Below are 11,815 nucleotides of genomic sequence, written 5' to 3'. Positions count from 1 at the left end.
TGCCTGGATTTCAGGTCCACTGAGACTTAGTGATCAAATTTCCAAATTACGATCATTAAGACACATCACAGCATAGCATAGAACTAGAAATAAATGGGCACATCTGCAGAGAACATTTAGAAATGTGACTCGTGAATAACTCCATAGCAAAGTCGCTATTTTCAACTTTCAGTTAAGGAGAGGAAATTGTTTAAAAGGCGATACATTTCAATAGGATCTTACAAAACTTTAGTGACTACATTCTAGAAATGCCACTGCTGCTTCCAGGTTGGTATACGGACCATATGTAACCAGGTCAGATAGTTATAATAGTTGCAGACCGCAATGTCACAATGAAGCATGATGCAGTGATAATCTGAGAAGACCATGAACGGCTTGACCTCATTGTTTTATTTTGCGAAAAAAAACACGCACACAATACCAGGATCTACTTCAGTAGGGTTTTTTTTCCGAAACATTAGCTTGCAAAGAGCTGTGTTTTCATCAGATGGTTGCAATGTATAAGATCATAATGCACAGAATTTAGAGCAAATGTGTTGCAGTGTCATGGAGCTGTAATGATATATTGAACAAATTCAGATTAAGTCTTTCATCTGTTGGAATGGGATATGCTACTTCTCGTTCTTTCATAAGTAAAGAAGTAATAACTTCATTTAAATTACGTTCTCAAAATAGCTTCAGCTTTTTTAACAATTGGTGCCATCTCAGCTCAGACAATGCTGTAAAGGTGTGAGATTAAAGTCTGTCTTTCTCCCAATGTTGAGTGAGACTGGTTCTATTTCGAAAGTTGAACTTATAGAATCCTACATGAATTTATGCAGTTTTTGAACAAAACACAATGTAATTCTGCAAATACAAATCAAACTCATAAACTTCCATCTGTACCCATGCAGGAGAGACAACGTGAGTGTGTGCATGTGAGTGTGTGTATGTTGGTGCAATTTCATGTGAAAGAGTGTGTGAATGTGTGTGTGCGTATAAGCTTGGTCAAGTATGTGTGCGTGACTGTGATGGGTTTGTGGATGTGAGTGGTTGCATATTTGGATGTGCCCGTGAATTGGCCATCTGGTCTTATTTTGTCTTTGGAAGAAAAACAAAAATACTTTGCAAAACTGTAGGTCTGGCAGAATCTGTGGAGAGAAACAGAGTTACCATTTCAGCCGCAGACACTCTTCTTCGGAAAACTTCTGAAAAAGAGACACGAGATACAAAGTCGTGACTCTGATTTCTGTCCAGCTCTTTCTGTTTCTTTATTTCAAATTTCCAGCAACTGCAGTTCTTTGCATTTTTTTAATGTTGCAATTCATGCTATTGATTTTAAATCATCTTGCAATGTGTTCCTAGCACATGAGAAAAATGATACGTGAAAAGAGGAAGAGCGAGGCTTTCCAGTTGATTCTTGATAAAGTAACAGTGAATGGAATTGGAGCAAAGAAGATAATGTTCAAAGCATATTTGAAGATGAGTGATATGACACCAAAGCTGAGTAAAATACGGAATGATCTATTAATGTATGACATTATCTTTCTGGTATATACATCATGTTCGTTTTCAAATGCATGTAGTCTTTGATTCTGATCTCTTTATTTTACTTAGATATCATGTATTACTCAATAGGCTAACGAGCATCAATCTGAAAGCACCCTGAATTCGTGAAGATATTGCAAGGAATGTGGTGCAGTCATGTTTCATATTCCTTTAAAGTGCTGTTCTTTCAAAATTAATTTTAAAAAATATTCAAATCCATTTCTCTCTCGTATCTAACATATTGAATTCAAGATTATGAGACAATTAGATGGCCATACACCATCAGAAAGATAAAAATACGAGCAAAATTAGGATTTTAAGCTCCCAGAATCTTTTCGACCATTCAAAAAGATCAAAATTGATCCGATATTCATCGTGTTCACTTTCCTGCCGTTTCCCAATCAGTCATGATTCTCGTTGAGAATTCTTCAAGAAATTCTAAAATATTACTCAGACAAGATTTCCCTTTCATGACGCCATACTAACTCTGCTTGGTTGAAAGATGATTCTCCAAACATTCTACTCTTACTTCCTTAATAATTGATTCCGGTCCTTTCCACAAAACAGATGTTGTGCCAAGTAGCCTGTAATTAACCACTCTTTTTCTGGCTCCCTTTTTGAATACAGGTGCCACATAAAGAGTTTAACACAGGGCTGTTACCAATGAAGAATTGAAGGAATACAATCAATATATTCTTTATATACTAAGATGTATCTTTTAGAATCCTAACTCTTACTATCAGCTTTTATAATCCTTATCAATTTGCCCTTACGGTTTAATTTTTTTCTGATTTATCATTTTTCTAAAGACATTCTTTGCTGGATTCCGAATTTATTCCAGTCTTCAGTGCCATCACCAATTCATGCCAATTTACATTCTTTTTTTCTTTCAAATTAATACATTCTTTAACAAAAAAAAAGGATCTTCCGTTCCCTGGTCCAGTGCTTGCCCAATAACATTTGCGATTTCTCTGATCCTTTACATCACTTTTGGAATTGCCTCTTTACAATGGACCTGCAATCCCTCTCACATACATCCACCACCAGTATTGTCTCAGCCCTCTCCGCTTCTGGCTGGGGCAATTGCCTGAACATCCCTACCATCCACCACCCTCCTCCGCTTGGCCGAACTCGTCCTCACCCTCCACAACTTCTCTGTTAAGAACTGCTAATTTTTTCAAGTCAGAGGAGCGACCACGTGGGCTCCCATGGGCCCCAGTTATGTCTTCCCCTTTCTGTATCCAAAATATGGACCATTTAATTGGTACTGCTTCCCTCAATTGTCAGGAATTGGAAAGTTTCATGGAATGCAATTCCAACTAGCACCCGCCCTCACTTTCACTTGGTCTGTACATGACTCCTCCCTTCCATTCCTCAACAGCTTTTTTTCCATTTCTTGAGATAGACTAGCCAAGAATGTCCACTGTAATCTCACTTACTCTCATAGTTCCCTGGAGTGTACACCCTCACACCCTGCTTCCTGTAAAGACTCTATTCCATTCTCCAACTTCCTCCAGCTCCGTTGCTTATGTTCTGATGAGGCCAAATTCAAACACGGATCCTGGGAGATGTCTACCTTTTTTCCTCAACTGAGGATTCACAGTACTGTTGTTGACAGGGCCCTCAACTGGGCTTGACCAATATCTGGCTCTTAACCCTCACCACCTCTCTTCCATTCTACTATAGTGACAGCGTTTCCCTTGTCCTTATCAACCATTCCACCAGCATTGACATCTAGAAGATCATCATACACAATTTCCGCCACCTGCAGGGAGATGCCACTACCAGACATATATTCCCTTCCTCTGCCTTGTCGACCTTTCTCAGGGACATTCTGGTCCACATTTCCTTCACTCCCAACACCTCTCCACAGTCCCATAGCACCTTCCCTCACCCATTTACCTATAGCTTCCTCAGTATTCAAAACTCCAAACAAATATTCCAGGTGAAGCAGCACGTGGCTGCGCAGCTGGTGTAGAAGGGAGGGATTCAGATATGTAGATAATTGGGATGCCTTCTGGGGAAGGTGGGACCTGTACATGAAGGACGTGTTGCACCTGAACTGGAAGGGGTTCAAAGTCCTGGGTGGAAGGTTTGCTCGAGTGGTTCAGGAGGGTTTCAACTAGTATGGCAGAGGCATGGGAACCTGAGCTATATACCGGTGGTGAGAGTTGATGGAGATGAGACAATAGCAAGAGGTAGCGCAGCCAGTGGGAAGGAATTTCCTGGGAAAGAATCAAGTGATTGGTTAAAGTGTGTTTGTTTTAATGCAAGGAGTGTCAGGAATAAAAGTGATGAGCTTAGAGCATGGGTCAGTACCTGGTTCTATAATGTTGTGGCCATAACAGAGACATGGATGTCTCAGGGGCATGATTGGTTGCTGGATATTCCAGGGTTTAGAACATTTAAAACTAATGGGGCGGGGGGGGGGGGGGGGGGGGTTAAAGAGGAGGGGATGTAGCACCGTTAATCAGAGAGGGTATGACAGCTACAGAGGTTACCATTGTCGAGGAGGGTCTGCCTACTGATTCAGTATGGGTGGAAATTAGGAACAGTAAGGGAGCAGTCACCTCATTAGGGGTTTACTACAGGCCCCCAGTAGCTGCAAGGAGGTTGAAGAAAGCATAGGTCGGCAGATTTTGGATGTGAATGTAGTAGGGTTGTAATAATGAGTGATGTTAACTTTCCTAATATTGATTGGAACTTCCTCGAGTGGATGGTTTGCAAGAAGCTGTTTTTGTAAGGTGTGTTCAGGAGGGTTTCCTAACTCATTAAGTTGACAGGCCGATGGGTGGAGAGGCCATTTCGGATTTGGTGCTTGGCAATGAGCCGGGGCTTGTGTCAGATCTTGCGGTGGGAGTGCATTTTGGTGATAGTGACCAAACTGCCTTACATTCTACAAAGCTATAGAGAAGGAAAGAAGCAGGCTCAATGGGAGGATATTTAAGTGGGGAAAAGGAAACTATCAGACGTTCGTTGGGAAGAATGGAGTGGGAGCAATTGTTCTATGGAAAGGGCACTATAGACATGTGGAGAGAGTTTAAGGAACAGTTGTTGCGAGTGATGCATAAATGTATTCCTCTGAAACAGGCAAGAGGGATAAGAAAAAGTAACCATGAATGACGAGAGTGGAAGAGCTTCTTTTCAAAAGAAAGAAGGCAGCTTAGGTAAGGTGGAGGAAGCAAGGGTCTTGCTCCGCCCTAGACGATTACAGTCAGGCGAGGAAGGAGCTCAAAAATGGTGTGAGGACAGCCAGGAGTGGGCAATATAAAGGCTTGGCAGGAAGGATTAGGGACAACCCAAAGGCACTTTACACGTATATGAGGAATAAAAGAATGATTAAAGAAAGAGAGCGTCCGATCAGGGATAAAAGAGGGAACTTGTGTATAGGGTCCGAGGAGGTAGGGGAAGCCCGAAATAAGTTGTTTTGCTTCTGCCTTTACAAAAGAAAAGGACCTTAGAGTGAATGAGACTATTGAGGAGCAGGTAAGCATGCTGGAACGGTTAGAGATTGAGGAAGCTGATGTGCTGAAAATGTTGACAAACATTAAGATTCACAAGTCGCCAGGGCCAGACCAGATTTGTCCTCGGCTGCTTTGGGAAGCAAGAATTATGATTGCTTGTGAAGATCTTTTCATCTTCTCTCTCCACGGGAGTTGTACCTGAGGACTAGAGGGAGGCAAATGTAATTCCTCTCTTCAAGAAAGGAAATAGGGAAATCCCCGGCAACTACAGACCAGTTAGTCTCACGTCTGTCGTCTGCAAGGTGTTAGAATGAATTCTGAAGGATAGGATTTAAGACCAACTGGAAGAGCATGATTTGATTAAATGCAGTCAGCATGGCTTTGTGAGGGGCAGGTCATGCCTCACAAATCTTATTGAGTTCTTTGAGAATGTTACTAGACAAGTTGATGAGGGTCAAGCGGTGGATATGGTGTAGATGGACTTCAACATTGGTTGACAGAAGACACCGAATGGTAGTGGAAGCAAAGTATTCTGCCTGGAAATCAGTGGTGAATGGTGTTCCACAGGGCTCTGTTCTTGAGCCTCTACTCTTTGTAATTTTTATTAAGTATTTGCATGAGCAGATTGAAGGATGGGTTCGCAAATTTGCAGATGACACAAAGTTTGGAAGTGTCCTTGACATTATAGAAGACCGTTGTACGCTGCAGCGTGACATTGACAGGATGCAGAAATGGGCTGACAGATGGCAGATGGAGTTCCACCTTGATAAATGTGAAGTGATGCATTTTGGAAGGTCGAACTTGAAAGTTGAGCACAGGATTAAATGTAGGATTCTTGGCAGTGTGGAGGAACAGAGGCATCTTCGTGTGCAGGTACATATGGTGTTTAGACTTTCATTAACAGGGGGGTTGAGTTTAAGAGCCATGAGATCTTGTTGCAACACTCTAATAATTTAGTTAGACCACACTTGGAGCATTGTGTCCAATTCTGGTCACCCTATTATAGGAAAGATGTGAATGCTTTGGAGAGGGTTCAGAGGACGTTTACCAGGATGCTGCCTGGAATGGAGGGCTTATCTTCCGAAGAGAGTTTGACTGAGCTCGGACTTTTTTAATTGGAAAAAAGAAGGAAGTGAGGGGACCTAATTGAGCTGTGCAAGATAATGAGAGACATAGATATAGTTGATAGCCTGAGACTTTTTCCCAGGGCAGTAATTGTTAACACAACGGGTCATAGTTTTAAGCTGTTTGGCGGAAAGATTGGAGGGGATGTCAGAGGCGTGTCCTTTATGCAGAGAGTTGTGAGAGCATGGAATGCATTGCCAGCAGCAGTTGTGGAAACAAGGTCATTGGGAGTATTTAAGAGACTGCTGGACATGCATATGGCCACAGAAGTCTGAGGGTTCGTAAATTAGGTTTACCTTACACGAGGATCAATGGTCAGCACAACATCGTGGGCTGAAGGGCCTGTTCTGTGCTGTACTGTGCTTTGTTCTATGTTTATCTGCACTTCACTCTATTTAATTATTACATTCCCTGAACAAATTCTGGCATCCTCGACATTGCCAAATGAAACATAGACTGGGTGACCACTTCCCAGAACACCTACATTCTGCGTGCAAGGAAGACCCTGAGCATCCAGTTGCCTGTCAAGTTAACACACCATCCTGTTCCCTGGCTAAATCTCGGTCTCAGGCTTGCTGCTGTGCTCCAGGGGAGCTTGGCGCATTTCCACTTTTTTTCATTTTCCAAATTTTCTACATCACCTCATTTTCCACTTGGGGACACTGAAACCCTCTGGACCAATTATGCAACCGCTATACCCGCTATCGCATAGTTTGCCGTTGCACACTGTCTGCTTCAAGCCACTAACAGTCTCGATTAGCAACCATTCAACATTCCAGCCAGATCGTTACTTATTTGTTTGTCTGTTTAACTGTACTTCTCTTAATTTGGAATCTGTCACCACCTATCATTTACTCCTTACCGTCCACCAATCACCCCACCCTATATTCTGTGTGTAAACTAACTTTTTCCTAGCTACCATCAGTTCTGAGGAAATGTCAAACGACCTTAAGCATGAACTCTGGATTCTCTTCCCAGATTCCACCAGACTTACTGAGCTTTTCCAGCAATTACAGTTCTGTGCACTGGTTAACTTCCTGGGCTCACCACAGTTTGTTTATTCCTCTCTTAGAATCTTTTCTCCTCTCTGGGATGCCTTTTTGAAGAAAATCGTGAAAATCTTAAATATATCCCACTGCTTGGTTACTATTATTCCTTCCAAACAGTTCACTTCAGATACCTCTATCCCAATTTCATGGTAATTCCCTTTATTTAGTTAAGCATAACTCTTTTCAAACCAGGATTTTCACTATTAAAGTGAATATTAAGTTCTGTCGTGTTGCGATTATTTCTTTCTTGGAGATCCTTTCCTCTGACATCATATTTTACTTGTCCCATTTCCCATTTTTACTAGGTATAAGATAGCTTGCTGCCTGGTTGGCTCAATGATATATTCCGCTAAGAAACGGAATTTTATTATTCATATATGGGATGTCGGAGTCACAGGTTAGGCCACCATTTGTTGTTCAAGTTAAGAGTTATAGAGATGTACAGACAGAAACTGACAGTTGGTCCAATTCGTCCATGCTGAACAGTCAAGCTAAATAAATGTAATCTCATTTGCCAGTACTTGGCCCATACCCCTGTAAAACACTCCAATTTCCATTCCCATCTAGGTGCCTTTTAAATGTTGCAAACATACCAGCCTCCACCATTTTCTCTGTGAACTCATTTCATGCATGCACTGCACTCTGTGTGAAAAAAGGTTGTGCCTAAGGTACCATTAAAGCCTCCCCCGCCCTTACTAACACTAAACGTATGCACTCTATTTCGGGACCACCCCCCCCCCCCCCCCCCCACCACAGGAGAATACCTTATCTATTTACTCTATCCATGTCCCTCATGATTATATTAATCTCTATAATGTCATTCCTCAAACTTCAAAACATTGCAGATGTTCTGGAGTCACATGTAGACCAGACTAGATAAGGACAGCAGACTTCATTTCCTCAAGTATAGTTGTGTAGGAGCTGGGGTTTTGCCAGGCAGGCATCAACGGTTTTATTGTCATCAATAGAATGCTGTTTCCAGACTATTATTGAATACAAGCTCCACCATCTGCTGTGGCAGGATCCGAACACAGATTTCCAGAATACACCCAGGTCTGTGGATTGATACTGTTATGTGAAACCAAAAAGTGATGACGTGCCCTGAATACACTATCCCTAATACTGATGGAGGTAACTGATAGATGCAGGAATAGATGCACATCCATGAAAGTACATACATGGTGAAAAGAATCAGGTTGACAGTTGGGTATAAAGGAATTGACAATAAGAGAAGCATTAGCTCAAAATTTAAAGGAGCTCAATTGTTAACACTGAAAACAACGAAAGTAAGTAAGCTTTCTTAGTCACTTGGTCTCTGTGCAAAGTTTTTTCAATGATTGACGTGGATTAACCAGCATTTCCAGCAACATAGAGGATCAATCTCTCATTGTCTATGTATATTTATTTTATTCGTTCTGCCAAACTCATGACATTCACATTTTCCACGCTTAATTTCATTTCTTCAAATCTTTGGCCATTAGTTAGTCTATTTATGTGTCACCCTTCTTTCCTCGTCATCAGTACCATTCGCCCCTGCCTTGGTGTCATCAGCAAATTGGCAAAAGCAAGTTCCGGTCCATTCCTCCAAGTCACGCATAAAAATTGTAAACAACTGCGTCCCGAGAATCAATATCAGTGGCTAACCGCTCATTGTATCTTGCCATGAAATAATATTCCACCTATGAATATTGTCTGTTTTCCATTGACTAGAAAATTTATGAACCATATCAATGTTACCCTTCCGCCATGATCTTTGACTTTCTACAAAAATCTTCATGTGGCATGCAATCAAATAACTTCCAGTACACCCATCAGTTTCCCATCAGTCATGTCATGTTACTTTGTCATAAAGTTCAAACGAATTGGCTGAATGCAATTGCTCTTTCACAAAACCACGTTGACTCTGCCCAGTTATCACTACGTTTCATGTCATTACCTAATATCTTTGAAACAGGTTCTAATATAATCTCTCTCAGAGTTGTTAAGATCGATAGCTGATCACTTTCTGCTGCTGCATTCACTTTGCAATTCTGAAATTTAGGGAATTTTAGAATACTGATACGAAATCGAACACATCTCACTAGCCATTTCTTTAAATGCCCACTGATAGGTCCCACAAGTCCCCTGGATTGTAAACCATACCTCTCAAACTGTTCATTCACATATTCATGATGAGTTAATTTTTGTTTGATTTTCTTGACTTGCTCATTTCCTGCATTTCCTGACATGTGGCTATTTTCACAATCTTGTCTGCTGGGAAGACCAACACAAAATTGAAATAATTTCCTGTCCGCCTTTGTTTTAACCATGACTAACTTCACTAATTTACATTTATAGAGGAGCAGTTGGAAAATCGAGAACTGGATAGTTTGTATTGTCAGAAAGAAGCACGCAATTTTCAAACAGTGTGCTGATGTTTACAAGTTATTCGATATAATTTATCTCCATAGTTAGTTTTGTTTTTACATTTGCAATGCCTCTCTATCTGGAAGTGCATGATCATGTTATTGAAACAATCCTTAATTAACAATGAATCGGTACATATGAAGATTGGAATTGCAATTAATTTTCTTTCGTCTTTAAATTTTAATAACATGTGGCTTTTATCATTTTCTCATTTGCAGGCAAGTTTACAGCACACACAGTTCCTAAATGTTAATTCATAGTGCCCAAGCCAAAATTCTGACTTGAATAGAATATATAAATGTCATTTTGGGTTTGGAGTTTGTAAATCGCATTCTGCATTGTACATGAATCTGTAATTTCATTCGCCTGGAGGAGAGAGAAATCAGGAAGAGGAGGAGAAATTATTCTGTCCAGTATGGATAATGTTACCCAACATCAGAAATGGTTGAAATTAACGTCAATCTAAATGTATCCGATCTTTATGAGAAATTTCAGTACTGAGGATAAAATTGTCAAGAATTTGCTGATGGCCCTGTTTCATGCTCGAAATTACTTGTAGTGTTCAGTTTGCATTGCATTTGTGTGCACAGCACGATCAGTAAATTCAACTTCTGCGTATGAGACCTTCTCTCTTTGTGATGTTTGATATACTTTACTGACACCACATCCCAAAAGCTACACCAGCACAGAATCTCCAACCTGCAAATCAAACATCAGACAGAAACAGAAAGTGAAATCACTGTCGAAATCCAGGAAATCTGGCAGCATATATGCAGGAAATGCTGAGTTAACGTTGCGATTTCAGTAAAACTTCTTCAGAACGCAGCTGAAATATTTTGCCTTCGTGTTTCTTGGTGCAGGTTTACATCAGCACATCAGTTTACATTGTCGTTTGACAAGTGGCTTTGAAAAGGTGGATGCTAGAAAATTGTTTCTGTTAGGCGAGGAGACTAGGACCCGTGGACACAGCCTTAGAATTAGAGGGGGTCATTTCAGAACGGAAATGCGGAGACATTTCTTCAGCCAGAGAGTGGTGTGCCTGTGGAATTCATTGCCACAGAGTGCAGTGAAAGCCGGGACGCTAAATGTCTTCAAGGCCGAGATTGATAGGTTCTTGTTGTCTAGAGGAATTAAGGGCTACGGGGAGAACGCTGGCAAGTGGAGCTGAAATAAGCATCAGCCATGATTGAATGGCGGAGTGGACTCGATGGGCCGAATGGCCTTACTTCCACTCCTATGTCTTATGGTCTTATGGTCTTATAGTCTTATGGTCTTATAGTTTGCGGTTCCCGCAGATTTTACAGCTGATACTTCAATAACATTGTTTCTCTTTCTCATTCCTTTATTTCCTTGAGTTTCTGTCAGTCGGTCTGGTCATTATTGCTGTCAGTAATAGCTCAGGACAACATCAAATACAGTCTGAAAATCATTTGTGATGAAGGAATTAGCAACCTGATGTTCCAACAGTCTGAAAGTACCGCACGAGAGGAAACATGCTTCAGTGTCGAGATAGAAGATAACTTACAGCTCTGGATAGGATGTCACCAAGTACCAAGTAAGAGAGAAAGGGATCTATGAATTAATGGCTATTTAATTATATACAGTAATGGTCATAGGACAGTGAAACATCCTCCTTACAATTTGAATGATGAAGAATATGTCAAGCTAGGAGAATTCTACTATACTGCATTGAACACACAAGAGAATGATTTGATTAGCGGCTGTTTAAGAGGGCAAGGATTAAACAACTCAAGTGACATCTCCGGTTTGTATTATTTCAAAGGAAAGCATCAGTCTCCTGGCTTTCTCTACTGTCAGGTTATGACTGACTGACTGTGGCACTTGTTGCTGGATTCTTTAGAAAAGCTTTCCCAAATACTCTACTTCCCACGCTTGCAGAAATGTCAACATCAAAAACTCATCAAAGGCAAGTCTGGTAATCTATCTCCTGCATCAGAGGCACTGGAGACAAGATCAGTGGTACTGATTGCGCTTACATGTTTATGCAGCCTGGGTAGACTTTTTGTTCACACGTAATCAAGACACAGAACAACCGATACTTGCAGAATATTACAGTGAGAAAGGTTGCGTCAGAGATAGATGGATTACTACGACATCCCTGTAGGCAGAGAATACATGAGTATGGTAAAACACATAGGAAGTCCAGAAAACAGAATCCTATCCAATTCAATGCGATGTGCTTTGCTGGTAATGCAGAAGAACTTAGAGCATTGTTCAGCACGA

Source organism: Chiloscyllium punctatum, chromosome 47 (assembly GCF_047496795.1).
Source record: "Chiloscyllium punctatum isolate Juve2018m chromosome 47, sChiPun1.3, whole genome shotgun sequence".
Taxonomy (NCBI): Eukaryota; Metazoa; Chordata; class Chondrichthyes; order Orectolobiformes; family Hemiscylliidae; genus Chiloscyllium; species Chiloscyllium punctatum.
Note: the sequence above shows the minus strand (reverse complement) of the source record.